The sequence below is a fragment of the Ambystoma mexicanum genome, chromosome 9, assembly GCF_040938575.1.
Source record: "Ambystoma mexicanum isolate Mex_15411 chromosome 9, UKY_AmexF1_1, whole genome shotgun sequence".
Taxonomy (NCBI): domain Eukaryota; kingdom Metazoa; phylum Chordata; class Amphibia; order Caudata; family Ambystomatidae; genus Ambystoma; species Ambystoma mexicanum.
Genome location: NC_090931.1, coordinates 136,137,477 through 136,156,866, shown reverse-complemented (window position 1 = coordinate 136,156,866; position 19,390 = coordinate 136,137,477). Strand labels below are relative to the sequence as shown.

Below are 19,390 nucleotides of genomic sequence, written 5' to 3'. Positions count from 1 at the left end.
CATAGACCCCTGTTTTGACATAACATTTCCAGGATGCCCTGGACACAGTTACTGCAGCCCAGGGTAAACAGCTAGTCAAAGGCTGGAGTATGTCAATGAACTCCCATAAGCACCCAGCCTCAGCCTACGAGGATTCCTGTCTCACACATCAATATAATCATTACCTTAAAGGCACTAGCAGGACCAAGTACCACTTGGAAGGCCGGACAGGGGCTTCTGCCACCCAAGGAAGCCCCAGCCGAAATCCCAGCCAAAGTTAGATGTGCCTGCATATCCATCCAGCTTTCCCCTATATAGAACCAGTTGTTTGTGGCCATTCAGGGTTTACGGGAGTAAATCGAAGGCCCACTTGTGTTTTCTTGGGCATGGCTCAACATGCAGTGAGTCAATTCCAGACATACCCCCTGGCGCAGTGAACACGTCTTCTCCAGCTATCTCTCCTGTTGGTGCTGTGCCCCATAGACTACAGTTGAGTTCCAAGATACATTTGTTCCAACTGCACACATAGCTCCTCTACCTTTTCCTTCTCACTCCTACCTAAATATCTTATCTATTCCACTCCATCATCCCAACTATCTACCAGGCTTTGCTCCTCCCTACCACTACTGAATGGGTTATCATTCTCCTCCTTTGCCTCTCTAGCAGGCAAAAGCTCTTCAACGCCATAAACCATGGCAGAAGGTGCTATACAAATTCAAGAAAGATGACATAAAATAGGGCCAGTAGTAATAACTGGTTAAAACTGGTTTGAACCACAAAGTCTTTCAATTATTTTAAGGCGTGGTTTTATCGAGGCCAATCCGGTGTATAGCAGGTTTCATTGATTGAAACCAATATTATGATTACAACCAAGATTTAAGTAAAGCACTTCAAGGCTCGCAGACTGGCCTACATATGGTTCTTAGAATCACTAATTCCTCATAAATCATAATCCTTATGGTGAGATCAACGCTGGGGAACACGGGCATACATATTGACCCATTTTATTAGTACTCGGTTTAGAAACCTCAAAAAGAAAGTCCAAGGGTTGGACTCAGCCCTGGTGGGATTCAAACACGGGAAGTGCAGGCTGGTCCCATGTCAGAGACAAGCGCTTAACCCTTGAGCTATCTAACCCACTTCATAGGTTTGCTTGGGATTTGAAAGGAGGGTCGGCTGGCCAATTGCAAGCAGTCACAATGTCTGCCTTGTGCCTGGCAATGCATTTTGTATACTGCAAAATATGTGCGCACGTGTGAAATGTGAGGTACTTGACACTACCAACTTTACACCAGCCCTTCTGTCCCTTTCTTTAAAGTTTGTCAATAATGTACCCAGTGGGCTGAGCACTTGTTGAAGAGATAGTGGTGTAAGCATCAAGCCAAGGGTGCCAATCAAGACACGCCCACTCGTTGTTCCATTCTGCCAGGCTCAATAAAAAAAGGCATCATGGAGTTGGGTATAAAATAGGATCTGATTAATACAGTGCTTTGAAGCTGCAGGTTGTCAGATCTATAGAAGCACTATATTCTTTTTTATTAAGTTATCCCAGCGTCATCCACAGCAAGGTACCCACTGTCCACCCTGCTACCTAAAGGAAAGGCACCAGACCACCCAGTGAGAGAGGACTCAAATACACCTTTATTTCAATGGGGGGTCCAATTCTTGGCCCATAGCTCCTTCAAGAAGAAACGCCTCGAGACATCAGCAAAGCGGGTTGGTTGAGGTGCTGCTATGTTTGCCAATAGTATATAGCAATAGGAAGGCGTAAACTAGTGCGGTGTGTTTTGGGTTGTCAAGGTTCCTGGGCTCTGGAGGATGGAGTTTGGCCAGGACTCTGCTTCCCACCACCTCGTCTTCTAAATGGAGACACAGCATTAAAAAAATAAAATAAAACGGAGGTTAAAGCAGCCGTGGGGGAAGAACGCTAGACTTATCTGTATACCCCTCTTATGAAGAAGAGGGATATTTTTCCCAAGAAAGCCCCTGTATTTCTTCATCTACCACTGATCATCATCGACCCCCTTCTCATGTGCCTGCAGACTGATACTATCACAAACCGCTGATGATAAACAGCACAAAACTTCATGCATTCTTTCATGATCGACCCCCTTCTCATGTGCCTGCAGACTGATACTATCACAAACCACTGATGATAAACAGCACAAAACTTCATGCATTCTTTCATGATCGACCCCCTTCTCATGTGCCTGCAGACTGATACTATCACAAACCACTGATGATAAACAGCACAGAACATCATGCATTCTTTCATGATCGACCCCCTTCTCATGTGCCTGCAGACTGATACTATCACAAACCACTGATGATAAACAGCACAGAACATCATGCATTCTTTCACCGTTGGCATGGGAGAATTTTGCACCAATACCAGAGTGGGGGACAAGAGACGCTCCTACCTATTACACTAAGTTCAAAACAACACAGCTGGGAACGTGCCACGACATCTCCCATAACAATTAGATGGAAAGGGAAGTGGAAATCATGCCTACGTATAGGATAACCGGATACATAGAACAAGATTTTTTATAAGGACTAAGAGATTTATACCCCACTAACCATACGCTCAAATCTCTGCATACCTAAACTCACACGAACATCCACACAACCATCTTCTCGCTCAGCAAACCGCATCCACTTCACCACACCGCAACAAACAAACAACACATAAACCACCCCAACAGCATCCGAGGTCTCACATCAGTCCGATATTCACACCAAAGCTGAGCGCATGGTAAAACCGAACTAAAGCTGCCAACAGCACACCACTTCTCTCACCTTGCTACTCCCTCTTCAGTCTACTAACCCACCCAACTTTCTTGTTTACAGATCCGCCAGAGCGGCTGGGGACCAATTCCATTGGTAACGGTCTGCGGTACAAATACCTTTAACATTTAACAATTTCAAGCAAGTGTTACTCACCAGGATTACACTGTAACATTTAAGGGAAAGGTGAGAGTGGAATTGTTTGGTGTTGGTCCAGTTCGGGATATTTCTTTAACATGAATGCTGCTTTTAGTCAGTTTATTTGGACAGTACCCCTTAGAATACCAAACCAGAATTGGGCGAGCCAACAGGCTTGGGTTTGCTGAAGGATATTTTTTGGTCTTCGCCCCTTTCTCCAAAACAGAGAGAAAATAAGAGGAGGCAGGCTATGGCCAATGCAGCGGTGCCCCTAGTGGATTTAGGATTCACTGCACCCCCAAGCACCAGCCACCACCCCTGTCTTGGTGTCAATCAGTCTGGTGTGTGCCGCGCTCCAATACAGGGTGACACCCGTGATCCAATACAGGGTCTGAAACCTGTGCATCTCCAGATGTTTTGCAATTTATCCCCCATTAACCCTAGCCAGCACAGTCCGTGATGAGGGCTCATGGGAGTTGTAGTCCGAAGCACCTGGAGAGCCTTGCCATACATCGCTAACAATATCATTGCCCACCTATGGTTTGTACTTTGAGCTTAAACTGAAGGTGGTTGTAAAGAACCGCAGAGGAGGAAAACAAATCTGTCTTTAAAGCATCACCTATACGTCCAACATCTACATCCCCAATAAGTGATTCTAAAGCACCACCTATGAAGCAAAACTAACTGTGGGAATGTGGCGCCAGCTACAAGACAAGCTATGCACCCTGAGGCTAAAGCACTACCGATGTGCCAAACCTACACGAGCTATCAAAAGCAAACCTGTGAGCCAAAACTAATGGTGGGGCTTAAATGTCACCCAGGTCAAAATAAAAAGTGATGTAAAAACGCCACCTATGTGAAAACACTAATGGCAGCACTGGAGCATCCCTTGAGTCAGAGCGATTCCGCTTAAGGACACCTACCTATTGTTTTCTTGCCTCCACAATGTCACCTCTCTCACTCCATTCCTCATAATGTGTCACTTTGACAGATGGAAATATCAGAGCCAACACTTTGTCACTACCGTGTAACATTCCATCTCACAGTATTTCTCTTATTTGTAATACAACACAAAGGGTTCAACCATATGCAAATTCAACATGACTGTAACTCCTCTGGATGCAGTAAAACCAAAGCACCTATGCCATGCACCCCTCCCTACCATGTTCTGCCCTTATTGCGGTGCATGTTGAGCCCCCACCCAGAATGAGATGTGTTCCCTAGGACTGGGCATAACCGCAGGGATTTTGAGCATCACTGAGAAAACAAAAACAAATACAGGTGGGGCTGCTAGAACCAAGGCTTCTTAACCAATGGGAGCTCCTCTGGGTGCTCTTAGCCACGTGTCATCTGTGAAGATGCCTCCCGTAGAAGAGTTTTGACAACTCAAGAAGATTCCAGTTGCCAGAATGCAATAGATGTAATACATCATAGCCCTGGTCATTACCTAAAGCAACCCAGGCCCCTCCAAGCACATATCACTTTCAAACTTCGCACCATCACACACAAGGTCAGTGCCACTGCCTAACAAAAGAGCAGAACCCACATCACACCAGTCTGACAATGGTCCAGGCCCAAGCCCACAGCACTTCCAAAGTTTGCGCCATCACACACACAGCCATCTAAAAAGATGATATGAAGTACAAGAACAGAATCAACGATAGTAGCCAGAAATATCAACACATTGTCCAACACGTAGATCCGTTTCCAAATACTCTGCTCCTCCAAATTTCCCAGAAGAACTCTGACATGTATGAAGCATGGTTGCCTCCAGAAAACAAGTTCCATGCTCAACTTGTTCTCCCAACATCTCACATCTTGACATGGCCCACTAGTCTACACCCACATGCACTTAACCAAAGAGGGTTAAGGACCAAAGAAAAACACACACATCAATCATCTATGATTGAAAGCATAAAGGCCATGATTGTAGCCTTGGTATATCTCAAAGTTGAGGATGGACAAGGTTCTCCTTCTCCCGCTAAACAGGATTTGGAGAAGGGAAATGGGCAGAGACAACAGCTGTTAAGCAGCGGAGATGGTTGAGCAGGCGTACCAGTGCCTGTCCGCCATTCCACCCTGGCTTGGCGATGAGCCTGGTCATTTCACTCATATGATGTGGTTCAAAGTGGACTTCAGGTTCAGAAGTTGCACACCTTTTCCGAGTTGAATTATATACAAAAGGAACATTCCCAATGGTGTTTTTCACACTAGCAACTCCTTGTGGGGTTTTCACCCTAAAATCAAGGAGTCAAGCCTAAGATGCGGCAGCCCAAAACACACCTACCTGCTTGAGCCTTGATATTTGGGTGAAGACTCAATATTAAGAATTGCACGCTGAGGATCCCTTGTGACAAACATTCTCTCTTTTAGTTAATGCCTTTTCTCTGAATGCATTATTTTCTTCAAAAGAGAGACCATCAGGAAATGCAAGAAAAAAAAGAATAATGTGCAAAGACAACTGAACTACACTGGACTCAAACTACAAACTTGCGGTCTGTGTAGGTTGGTTGCAATTCATGTGAAAGCACAGTTTACATAAAATATGAATTTTATTTTAAAAAGTGTTTTGTTTACAGTAGAAAAAAAAGTCACTTCTTAACCGTGTTGAGTCAGATAAGTACATTTCATCTCTATCTATCCTTTACACCCGTGAAGCATACATGCGTTAGCACTCATACTCTCAGACGAGAAAATCACAGAACCCACACACCACAGATTCTAAAAAATGCCGTGCTCCCAATTGTTTGTATCATTGCCTACAGGTCACAAATTCATAAAGAAGTATTTTCAAATTCCCTGTCTAATTCCATTGGCGTGTATCTAGATAGACAAATTTCAGCCAACTCATGAGGCTAGATCCTAAGAACATGTTATCTCTACATGTAATTTTGCCCGGCATGACATGTTTCTGTTCCTTTTGCCATCTGTGTAGAAACATTCATCAGGGGCTACTTGCAGTTTTAAGGAGATTTTATTCATAGTGAAAGAGATCTCGTCACCTCAATATCAACAATGTAAATATCACCTGAGTCAGGCAAACCCAGACTCCAACAAAAAACAAAGAAATAGATGGTGACTTTTCAAAACTTTCCACGTGTAGGCATAGTGGCCCCCATTGCAGTTCCCTCTATTTGATGGTATTGAATACCCATAAACTCAAAATAGTTTTGAGTTAAAGCTAGATCCACACAACAAAGTAAGAATTAATTTTGGATTGGATCTGTGTCCAACCTGTTCCACAGAGCCTCCTCAATAACTTGCAATGTTTCTCTTTGGGGTATTCTTGTGTAGAGCAAAACAATGTCAAGACCAATTAGTAGATAAATAGTGGGGTCAAATTCCCACTTTTCAATTAAGCAAATTGCATCCCTGTTTCTTTGATATGCAACTGCATATTCTTTACTAAATGGTTCAAAAAGTGGTCTGCAAATTTAGAGAGCAGTTCAAGCACCTAGTCTATGCCTGAGGCCATGGGGCGCCCAGGAGGTTGCTGTAGATTTTTATGTATTTCTATGGAGGCAGTAGAAATAAAGGTTATCGGGTTATCATTAACTAGAATGGCAGCTTCTTGTTTACTTAACCAATACCTGTCAACTGCTTTTTGAATTCTGTAAACTGACCAAAAAAACCCAAGGAAGTTATTATAGGGCTCGGAAGGAAATGGCCCCAAAAGCATTCACTAATTGTAATACTGCCTGTAGTGTATATGATTTCTTGCTGATGTGGCCAAAGATACATTGGAACAACCATTAGAAAAATCGGTAACCAGTGATTTTGTTGCAGGAAAAAGCAGAGTAAAAGATTAAAGAGTACACAATATTGAATGTTGATAATAAAGAGGGCACACAATATCTACTAGAGGTTTAAATATTGAAATACATGTAGGAATGTAGAATTACAGGTGTGTGTTTCAGTTGTAAAAAGAAAAGTTCAATTAGACATCAGTATAAAATAGTCTAACGGTGGGGTTTGGGGTGAAGAGGGTTCACATATAGAAGTGGTCACAGGGGTTTGGGAAATGTCCCCCGTAAAGGGTATTTCTAAGTCAATTGTAGGTAGAAAGTAATTTGAGTTAATGAAAAGACATCAAAAACCAACAAAAACGGCAATTGAATTATTAAAAGGTCCACTATATGGCAGTCTCAGACCATAGGAACAGAATGCATGTAGATATTAGGCTCGATGAAAAAGGTACGTTGTTATCTAAGTTTTGTTATATATGTATTTAAATGTTTTCCCAGCATTACAATCACATACAACCGAAAAATGGAAACTCAAATTATTGAACATAAGAACTGTTTAAGAACATAAAGTGGAGAATGCCCCACTAGTAAAACACTTTATGGATAAGAATCATAGACATGAGGATTTCAACTAAATTTAAGGAAATAACAAAAAAGAGAAGGAAAAGAAACTGCTTAAAGCAGGACTAGAACGTATCTTCCTCACTGAGAGCCACTTGAAAGGTTTGAAGGAGGATGTGGAGTAGCACAAGGTCAGGCAATAAACTAGGCAATCTGATGAGAACATACATGCTGATAAATACACATACAGAGTTGTAAAACCAAGGCTAAATATATCTTCACTTTTAGATAGAGTTGGTTTTAATTCATGAAATTTCAAAGAAAAAAAAGACAGGCTTCATTCTATCCAAGATACACAGTATGTGAAGAAGAGTGCATCTTTTTAAAGAAAACATACTCTTACATGCTTCATCATCTTTAGTTGTAACAAAATATTTGCCTGTTAGACATGTATATGTCATTATAATAAGATTGTTCCCAGATGGCCACCGCTAAAGCTCATAGACACCATGTGTTTGACCTGCTCGTATCTGCGGCCTCCAGCTCCCCAGATGTCCTTATCCTTCTCAATCTCTCCTCTGCATTTGACACAGTTAACCATTCCATTCTCATACAAAGGGTCCATGATACACTAGGGATCTCGGAACAGGCACTGGATTGGCTGCCTCTTTTATCACTAACCACTCTTCACAAGTCATCCTGGGCCCTTATGATATAATATGATATGGCATTTATAACGTGACTATACACAAGTGTTTCAAGGCGTGACTAGGCAAGGGAGGGTGCACAGAGGGAAGGCAGAGACAACAATCTGACTAGGCCAGGTGACATTGAGATCGCGCAAGTGCAGGGGACGGGGGAGGGGAAAGTGCAAGGGGGAAGGGGGGGACAGTGCAGTACGTGGGATCAACAGTAGAAATAAATAAAAACCAATAAATAAAAAGTGCGGCCAGCTGGTGGCAAGTTCAAGGGTAAGGGCAGACCTCAAGTGTCAGTGCTGGTAGGGGGCTGTTGGGATACTGTGACAGCTCCCGAGAGCAAGGGTTGCCAGGGGGCAGTGCAGGTGTGCAACTGGCGGGGAGGGGACCTGGGCCGAGATCAGAGGGTAGCCAGGTGACCAGTGCAGTTTCAGTTTCACTCAGGAGTTCAGCAAGGGAGAGGAAGCGAGAAAGCAGAAGCAAAGAGGAAGGTATTGAGGTACTTCCAGAACCGGAGATGGTTCTCCTCAAGTTTCAGACAGGCAGGGAGGCTGTTCCAGAGGGAGGCCCCAGTCGAAGAAAGAAATTACCACCAACTCGTTGCTTGGAGAAGCGACTGACCCTGGTGGAGTTGGAGGCGGATGAGTGAAGAGCTTGAGAAGGAAAATATTTACGAAGACAGAATTTAAGGTATTGAGGCCCCAGGCCCCAGAAGGCCTTGTGGACAATGCAGAGGGTTTTGAACTTAATCCTCGCAGCCACTGAGAGACAGTGCAGAGATTTCAGTCCTGGAGGAAGAGATATGATCCCTGGGCTTGAGGCCAAGGACAAGTCTCACAGTCCTGTTTTGGATGAGTTGCAGAGGGTGGAGAGTATAGGCAGACAGATTTAGAAAGAGGCTGTTGCAGTAGTCCAGCCTGGAGAGAACCAGAGCTCTGGAGACTGTGAGCTTCTGGGGGAAGGAGAGGAAAGGAAGAATACCTCTGAGGAGGTGCAGCTGGCAGTAGGACTTCTTAGAGACGTCAGAGATGTGAGGAGAGAAGGAGAGTGTGGAGTCATAGATGGCACTGAGGTATTTAGCCTCACACGTGGGAGCAGGAAGAGGGCCAAGAGAGGCCGGCCAGAGCGTGACAGGAAATAAGGGAGCCGGTGTGCCATTGAGGAGAATCTCAGTCTTACTGGCATTAAGGCAGAGATCATTGGTGGCACACCACTCCTGGATAGCAGACAGACAGTCAGAAATGAGAGAAGGAGAAGAGGTGGCAGAAGGGAGCCTGAAAATGAGCTGAGTGTCAACCGCATTGCACTGAAAGTTGGGGCAGAGAGCAGCAATGCGGTAGGCAAGAAGTGCCAGGTATTGGTTGAACAGCCAGGGAGAGAGGTTATACCCCTGGGGAACACCACAGGTAGAGAGAGAGATAGAGGTGAAGAAGGACCTAAATTGGAACTGGGAGGGTCGATCGGAGAGGAAAGAGGTCAGCGAAGCCAGGGCCTGATCGGTGATACCCAGGTTATCACAGAGACGGTTGAGCAGGATGGCATGGCTGACCATGTCAAAGGCAGAAGAGAGATCAAGTAAGATGAGGACACAGGGGGTATTGGAATCGAGGTTTCAGATCAGGTCCTCACAGATGTTCAGGAGAGCAGTTTCCATGCTTATGGCAGCTCTGAAGCCAGACTGATGGTCATGGAGAAAACCAACAGATTCAGTGTGAAGATTAAGCTCGGAGATGGCCAGCTTTTTCAGGAGTTTGCCCAGGAAAGGAGTGATGGAGATCGGGTGATAGTTAGCCCGGCAGGAGGGGTCGGCTGAGGGTTTCTTAAGAAGAGGGTGCACAAGGGAGGTTCAGGGGGGTAGGGATGACTCCAGTGGCGAAGGAGTGGTTGCAGAAGTCAGCCAGAGCAGGAGCCAGGGTGTCAATGTGGTCCTTGATGGTTTTGGAGGAACAAGGGAGAGCCTGTTTTGACGAGACGTTCATAGATCAGACTATTCTAGAAACCTTGTCTGTGGAGAACAGGGGAAAGGAAGAGAAGGAGGGAGGAGAGGTGGCCAAAGAGGGGCCAGGTGAAGAGCGGGGACTAGAAGGAGGAGGGGAAGAGGAAGAGAGAGGACAGGATGTCCTGAGTTTTAGAGATGAACTGAGAAGCCAGGGCTGCGCAGAAGGGCTGGGAGGGGACAGGAGAGGTAGAGACTCCAGCGGGATTGACCAGCTCCTTGCAGGTTTTAAAGAGTTCAGCCGAGTTGTTGGAATCCGCAGAGACACAGGATTTGATCTTCATGGTGCGGACAGAGAGCTGGTTTTGCCTTTGGAGCAGGTGGCAGGCCAGTTTGTCAGAGGATGTACCTGAGGCACACCATTTCCTCCCAGCCACCCTTTACTTGCATTTAAGGGTGACAAGGTCTGAGTCATACCAGGAGTTGCACTTGGCTTTGAGCTTCAAGCAGATCCTCATGACAGGGGCAAGAACATCAAGAGTATGAGATATAGCAGAGTGGAGCATGGAAAATGCTGTGTCAAGGTGTGAGTCAGCCGAATGGCAAGGGGGGGGTGAGAAAGTGGTGGCAAAAGGCTCAACTGACACATGCTTCATGGGTCAGATAACCAAGAAGGTAAGTGGCAGTGCTGAAATTGGCTTGGCATGAGTGGTAGAGAGGGTGAGATGGGAGGAAAGGAGAAAGTGATCACTCCAGGAGAGGAGTGGTGAGGAAAGGAGAAAGTGATCACTCCAGGAGAGGAGTAGTGAGAGGGATAGAAAGGGGAAGGTCTGAAGAGATCAGAACATCCAGAGTGTGCCCTGCAGAGTGATTCGAGCCAGAGGGGAGGATAGAGAGTGAGATAGAGTCGCAGAGGTTGTGAAAGAGTCCACAGGAAGGACAGGACACATCCAGGTGGATGCTAAAGGATCCAAGAAGGAGGAGTTGAGTGGTCAAGACCAGGAGCGAGGAGGAGAGGTCCGCCCACTCAGAGAGGAAGGAAGAGATTTGACCAGGTGGCTGATTGATAGTAGCCACAATAAGGGAATGGCCAGGAGAGAGAGCCTGCAGACAAGGCATTTGAAAGAGGAGTAGGCCTGCGTAGGAATGACAGAGGCAGGAATCCACTCTGGGGATATCAGGGCTACACCCTCTCTGCAACGGTTGGATCTGGACACAAAGAGGATCTTGTAGCCATCAGGGTGGAGAGTGCCTCCTCTCCTACTTCCATCTCCACCTGTGGTGTTCCCCAGGGCTCTACACTCTCCCTTGCTCTCCTTGCACCCTCATCTCCTCTTTCTGCTCAAACCTCCAGTGTTACGCAGGCGACACACAGCTGTTCATCAAACTCCCTGCTGACCATCTTGCAACCTCCATCATCCCTGACTGCCTATCTGCCATGCAGTCCTGGTGCACCTCCATTGATCTCTACCTGAACGCCTGTAAGACTGAGAACCTTCCCATTGGAACCCCTGCTCCCCTCCTTCTTCCCCTCACAAGATCCTTGGGCTCTCCCCCTGTGCCTTCAACTAAAGGCAGAAACCTTGGAGTCATTTTCTACTATCTCTCCCTCCTCCCTAACACTCCAATGTCCTGCCAAGAAGTCCAACTATCAGCTCTTCCATCTCAAAGGAAGTTGACCTGTTCTCACGTTCCCTCAGAGGCTCAATGTGACTTTAGCCCTAGTTATCTCTAGACTTGACTACTGTAACAACCTCCTCTTGAATCTTTCTGCGGCCACTCTGCGACCCCTCCAACTTATCCAGAATAGGGCAGCGAGACTTATCCTTGGCCTTATGCCCAGGGACCACATCTCTCCTACACTAAAATGTCTTCACTGGCTACTGGTTGCGGCACAGATTAAATTCAAATCCCTCTGCATCATCCATAAGGCTGTCTGGGCCCAGGGAGTACACTTTCTTCAACTTTATCTCACTAAATACTCTCCCTCTAGACTACTTTGCTCCTCTGGCACCAGCTCTTGGTGTGTTAAGTCTTTTGCTAAACAGGGCGCAGGGGGTCTCTCACTTTCCCATGTGGGCTCCCTCCTTTGAAAATGCCTCCCCCTCACCCTACACCTTGAGCAGGATCTTCTCAAATTCTGGAAGCTCCTTAAGACCTTCCTTTTTTCTTCCTTTTCTCCTCTGCTAATCCCACAGTTGCTGAATCGGTGTCCTGGGCCCTTATGCATCCTCTGGGCCTTCACCTCCCACACTAATTCTTCCCAGCTCCTGTCTATCCACAGCACTTTGCATCTGCACCCCCAGAACCCCGCTCTGGAGGCTCGCACTTACACCTCCCGCCGCCCAGGCCATGTAGCACTCAAGATTCCTAGCACTTCGTCTGTGGCTCACCCACGAGCTCGGACTCCACACCACTTACCCCCTCTTCCTTTCTGCACTTACACATTCTGGATATTCACAAGGCATAGTAGGTTTGTCCCTCTCCCTCTTTCCCCCTCTGCTCTTAAATATTGTGTTGTAACATATTTCCCACCCTCCCTCCCTCCCTGCCCTGTGGGCACTTTAAAGCAGTATTTTCTTATTGTATAAGCGCCTAACAAGCAAACAATAAATAGATAAATAGGGTTAAAAACGGAGGCGGACCTAATGAATAACATGCTGATAGCTGACGAAATCGCAGAGCACACTTTGCTAAAAAAGAAGTTACTCCCTCCTTGAGAACGCCAAAGGAACCCCAAAGGAAGTAGACTATTCCACACCTAAGGTGAATGGTAACTACACTTTAGAATAGAATGAGAACGGGACGAATGGGTCTTCCGTATGCCCGATAACTTAAACATCAATATGGTCCACATGTCCCCTTGGCGAACCGCGAATCGACCCTGTGAATTGGATGCTGTGCTCGGGTAAGTACCTTTTACCGAGGGGTCAAGTCCTAAAAATAAAAGTGGGGGACTCATCAACAAACGCAATGGGATGTGACATCACCAGAAATTAGCATATCAAGGTGAAATATGCACATTTCATTCATTTCGCTTTGCATAACCACCCAAATTGCACACACACAAAACCAAGAGAGGATATTTTCTTCTAATTGTGTTTTTGAAAACATTAAAAGGTGTGCATGTTTCAAACTCCAATAACCAATACTAATGTTTTCCCTGGAACATGCAGTAATGAAATGGGACATTTCCCCTTTACTTGTTTGTTATTTTTCATCAGGTTATAGAGTGCAGTGGTGAAGTGTCGGGGCTGCAAACCTGACGACTGCCCCCCCTGGGATTGCTTTCATTCATACATTCAAAGAAGACCTTCTTTTAAATGTAGCAGCACTATCAAGATGGTGATTTGTGCGGTCTGGTTATAAAGAGACAATGGTTACTCACATAATAAATATGAGATAATTGAACGCACGAGCACTACTGTCCTTGAGGTGATGGCACTGCATGTCTATGGATGAGGCTTATCCATGGGGAACCGAGTCTGATGATACACACGTGTGTGTATTTTGTACAGATGTAGGACTTTTTAGTGTATGTAGAAACGTTACACAAGCAGTTATGAATGGACCCATTATTCAGACATGCTAAGGTAATTGACTTTTTCAATACATTTAATTTACTAAACTTAAGGACTATTTTAAGCATTAATAGCACTTTGCTTTTTGTTGGAGTCTGGGTTTGCCTTACTCAGGTGACATTTACATTGTTTATATTGAGGTGACGAGATATCTTGCACTCTGAATAAAAGCTCCTTAAAATTACAAGTAGCGCCTGATGAATGTTCCGCACATATGGCAAAAGGGAGAGAAAAATGGCATGCCGGGCAAAAGTGCATGTAGAGAGAACATGTTCCTTGGATCTGGCCTAACAAGTTGGCTGAACTGTGTTTATCTAGTTATGTACCAATGGAGAGACCAGGAATTTCAAAATAATTCTTTATGAATTTATGATCTATTGGCAATGATACGCCAATGATAGCCGGTCCGATAGCACAGCTTTGACCTCTGTTCAGAGCCTACTGACGCAGGTTCGAATCCCGGCAGGGCCAAACTCAGCCTTTCATCCTTCCGAGGTCGATAAATGAGCACAACACACTGTGGGTAATAATAAGCAGCGCTCAGATACCCGAGGGTTCATAGCGCTATATAAATGCTAAATTATTATTATGATACAAACATTTGGGGGCATGGCATTTTTTAGAATCTGTGGTGTGTGGGTTCTGTGATGTTCACGTGTCAGAGTATGAGTGACAATGCATGTATGCTTCACGGGTGCAAAGGATAGAAAGAGATGAACAAGTATAAGAAGTGAAAAGGTTTTCAAACAAGATGTATTTTTCTACTCTAAATAAAAAAACATGGTCCCCCTAAAACCAGTGCTTCCCCTCTGCCAGTCCACTAATGGGAAAACAATGATTATGGTCCGTCTGTAATGGGGACACATTGGGTTCATTGACGAGGGTTCATTGACCTACATATTTCTACCAAAAGAGCACTCCATTCAGGGATCTGCAGCCTGCGGCTCTCAAGAGGTTTTGGACTACAATGCCCAGGATCACTCAGCATTAACTGTCCTGGCTGGGGCTGATGGGAGTTGCACTGCAACATATCTGGAGACTCAAAGGTTGCAAACCCCAGACTTAAGTATTAGTAGTAGTAGGAGTAGCAGTATTCGTCTTATTATTCATGGATTATGGGACAGTAGAATTAAAGGTGAGGTTAGACATGCTTGGGATGGGTGTGCAATGCCCACCATGGCCATGGCCAAGTATTCATTTAAAGAGGGTGTGCACAGAATGTGGCCAGGATGGCCTACATGAAAAAGGAGCCAGCCCTTCCTGGTAGTGCTATCTCGGTGCTGCCTACAGACTCATGTGTTCAGCCACCATCTGTGGATTGGTGTCCTGGAAAAACCCTGAGAGATTTGATCATAAAGAGCCCCAGGCCCCTGTAAAAGACATTTAGTGGTATCCAGTAATTGGATGGCCTTTGGGAGCCTTGGAAACTGACCCAACCAATTCTTCTTAAGATCTCTGCAGGGAATGTTATGTTATGTATACTTCTATAGCGCCGGCAGCCCACAGGCATCAGGGCACTGGACTCAACTTTTCATAGACGAGAAATCCAGTGCCATTTTCAAGGCACAATGTTGTGCTGTTGTAGATTCCTGTGACAATCAGAGGTTTAGACAGGGGAGGGTCTGAGCGGGCAAGCCCCACCCAAAATCTGTAAATGCCCACTCAGCAGCATTGTGTGGGCAATTATAGATGTTAATGTCTCTGCAGTGGGTCCCAACTGCATAGGCTTCAGGCCCCAATGGTCAGACCATCCTGGCTACGCCTCTGGTGACAATCACCAGTTTTAAACTGGCATTCTCAGATGTGCAACAAAAACTCCCATGAAAGTCCATGACAGACTGTCAACATTTTTGATGCAAGAGTTTGATACGCCTGTTGGACACACATTCAACACGCTCGGCATAAATCTGAATAACCAAACGGGTGTTATGTTATTTTAGCACACCACTGCCATTTGTATCTCTCCAGTCACTCTGGTGGATCTGAAAGAGAGTGGTTTGGTGTGTTAGGATGAGAGGGGACGAGCAAGACCACTGTGCTTTGTGTTGAAGGTGCAAATCAGAAGCAGCCTGAACTTTGTGTGCGTGAGGCAGCTCTCGAAGTGTATTATTTTTTTATTATTTTTTTTTTAAATTTCTTTATTGGTTTTACAACATCAGAAAAATCAATCATTAATCAGTGCAATATTCGTAGACCTGAACAGCAGGTCTGTGTATTATTAATAATAATAATTGATATTGATATTGTATTTCTATCGCGCTCGTACACAAGTGTTTCAGAGCGCGACAAGGCAAGGGAGGAGAACAGGGGAGAACAAAACAGCGATCTTACTAGGCCCAGTGACATTGAGAATGTGCAAGTGCATGGGAGGGGGGAAGGGGAAAAGTGCATGGAAGGGGGGAGAAGTGGAAAGTGCGGAGCAAAGGAGAAACAGATAAATAATAACAAATAAATAAATAACAAAAGGCAACCAACAGTGGTAGTGAATTGAAGTGAGACCTGGCTTCGGGAAGCATTGGAGCACTTTACAAGACATAGGGGGAAGGACACAGTGAGGGAGTGATGTGCTGGTAGCATGGAGGGCTCTGTGTCCACTGAGGAAACCTCGTGCTTGCAGTGTCGGCATGGCACTAGTCAGCGCTGGGTGTGTCCTTTGGTGTCCTTTGGTGTTAGACGTGTAAAGTTGTGTTGTTTGGAGTCTGCGGTTGGGTCTTGTACAGGCCATGTGAGAGTGGCTAGTTTGTGCTTGCCTGTAGTGAGCAAGGTGGAGAGATGAGGGGTTAATTGGTAAGGTAGTGGGTTGATCCTGTGGTTGGCTCTATCAAGAGTAAGATAGTGATCCCACCCTTTGTTGGGGGTGTGGTGAGAGTTGTTGGGATCTTAGTGGTTGCAGTGGGCGGGTGTCCTCTGTCTGGTTCTTGATATTCAGCGCTTGGCGTTGCCGTTCTCTTAGGGGTTTGACAGTGCCTGGAGACATTGGCCTCATTACGACTGTGGCAGCCACGGAATCAACGGTGCCGGTAAGGGACCAGCACTGTTCATTCCAGGTCGCCACATTACAAGTTCTGCAGTGGGTCCCGCTCTGTACGCCTGGCCAGACTAGACGTGCAGAGCGGAACACGCTAGCAGACCAGGATTCTAACAACGGGCCCGTCATTAACGGGCCTGTTGTTAGCATCCTCCCCATTCCCATTGAGCCCTGAAATGTGAATGGGGATGTACCGGGTCCGGGTCCCGCGAAAGGGAATTACTGGGCCCTCCAAGGTCGGAATGGCCCAGTAAGTCCCCTTTTGCGGGACCCAGACCCAGACCCTAAGGACTGCATGGCTACCTCCAAACTCGTAATGAGGCCCAAGTTATGGTTCGGTCATTGATGATGTTCTCAGAGTGCCATGAGCTGGCATTCCCTTGGGCTGCAAGAGCAAGGCTCATTTGGTAACGCATGGAACCAGAGTCAGCGTGAGAGCAAAGGCAACACTTTAGAATATTAGAATGAACGATGTTCCAGCAGGCAGGGAATTTGGCAGACCAGAGGCACTTGGTTCTTGAATTCCATAAAGAGCTCTGTGAATTGTGAATCATTCCCTTGATGCATGTTCCCATGGTAACTGGTGATGCTGGGGCAGGGAAAAGAGGGAATGTCTCGTTAGGAGCATGGCGGAGTGCAATATCCGCCAGTTTTCCGCCAGCGCAAAGAAGCCATTTTTAAGTTGGCACTGCCCCCGCTTTACACCAGGTGACCTTAGAAAGGGAAATAAATAGAATAAAAATACCTTTATTATGTTGTGCTTTACGTTTATGGAATTTTGCAACACGGTCTGGTTATCAGTTTACAGTACGAGTGTAGTGCTTTTTGAAAAATGTTAATTTTAAAATAGGGATAATTGTTTGATGGTCCTAAGAGCAGGGATGTTCAGTATGTGTCGGCTGAGACGTACAGCAGCACTGATGACTTTATTCTGTAGGTGTTTGTGAGTTTTCTTTTTCTTTTAATGTGTTCTTTTGATTCTGTGCTGTTCTCTGTATTCTGTATTTAACTTCACTATCCTCAACTTTTTCATAAGTAGTTCAACTTTCAAAAGTCCTTGACCCAGAGGTTCAGAGGAGACATGTATGGGGAACCATTGGTCTGGCAGTGCACTCTGACCCCTGGCCATGGTGCATTGCTCGGCTGTACATCCGATATAATCGCGATATAAACGCATTGAAAGGCAGATCCAGCCACATCACCCGACTGCATGGCGTCCCTAATCCCACCTGCACCCATTTTCAACTCGTTCCCCAAAGTTCCATATCATGGTTGCCGCCTTTTCCAACCCCTTGACGTGCCCACTCAAGCGGCACCATCAGCAACTCCCCATACAACAAACCCCACACAATGCAAACAAACAACAAACCCCACACAATGCATCTGCCTTGGAGAAGGGGCTTGAATGAACACTTGTGTTATATGTTAGGATTCACCAGATATCGGTCGTCGAGTTCCCTGAGGTGCAATACTTCCAACGGGCTGACTCCGCCCGCCTTCAGGCTGAAAAGGGGGTGCATGAGAAATCTAGCGGTTGCTAGCCCACGCTCTCCCGCCGGATTTAAGACGTGAACGAAATCACCTCAATTTCAGTGACAAAGACAAACACTCTTGAATACCGCGGAATTGGAAGGATAGCTCAGGGGCAACGCTCTGGTCTTGGAAACAAAAACGAACTAAGCAGCACGGGTTCGGTCACAGACTGCGCTTAGGGGCTGGAATTCAGCATGGAGTGCAATATAAGAAACTGATTTCATTTGTATTCTTCCCACTATGCACCTGAGTGTCTATAGTGTCTTTATATCAAAACATTTTATGAGGAATGCACTCACAACAAAACTTTTATGACGAAAAATATAGCGAAATGTATTTATTTTTTAAAACATTTTTTGGGGGGGGGGGTCCAGGTCCCCCCAAAACCCTGTTTGCCCACTCCTAAAAAACCACCCCAACCATTTCCCCACACTATTTAACCCTTTACCCCACCCCCAAGTGCAATAAAAGATTCGATATATGTTCATTCTTTATAACATTTTCGTTATAAGGACTGCATCCCAACAAAAATTGTTAAATGTGTTTTAAGATGGGGACTTGCTTTTCGCCAATCACTGGGAAGCCCTTGAAGAATTGACCTACTTATATATCCCGTGACCTTCTAATCTGCTACCCCTTCATCTGCCCCTCAATTATCCTCACTCTGTTCTGTCCTCCTGCTTTGTGCTCAGAATTATTTTGTAGACAATGTGGCGCATTACAAAACACTAACAAGGAAACAATAAATAAATACACATAAATAAAACAATTGAAAATAAATGCAATACAAGATTGCCTGAAGCCCAGATGTGTCCAGACAGGCTCTTCTGGACCGGACTATGAGCAGGGGTCGAAGTGCACAGAATAAAGCAGTGGAACATTGCCTCCCCACCCCTTGCCACACCCTCGCTTGCCCTTGCTTCGCAATAGCCCCATGCTCACCCTCACTGTCCCCCGCTATACGTGGGTGCTGCCTTTACTCCACCCCCACAAGTGTGCTTTAGAACTCTACTCCAAAGACTAAAAGAAGTGCAGTGAAAGGAAAGGCCCCCACAGCACGCAGCTTCACACACAGTGCCTTTTCTAATCACCCACTATTCGTACCTTCTGAAGGGACATGCCAAAGACAAAAGCCTCCCTCCTACCAACCCATTACCTACACACGCAGCTCTGCTTTCAGCAATTCCATGTCAATAGTTCTCAAATGCAGAGGACAAACGCTGATCACTGCATCTGCAAGACAGCTCAGCGGGTTGCGAGAGCAGCGTCGTCTCAGCGGGATCCAGGGTCAAAGGCCCATTATGGGGGCTGCAAAAAGCAAAAGTGCCCCACGCCTGCCGTTCCAGAAACGGTGCTGAGGGCAACTAAAGGTAAGGGAACGGTGGGTGACGTTCCTAAAAGTA

General features: G+C 45.8%; 1 protein-coding gene across 2 annotated transcripts in view; it reads right to left on the bottom strand.

Annotated features, from left to right (window-relative positions):
• Positions 1-19,390, bottom strand: part of LOC138489597 (protein EURL homolog) — a 182,629-nt gene that overhangs the window by 104,823 nt on the left and 58,416 nt on the right. The gene's annotated exons all lie outside the window — the stretch shown is intronic.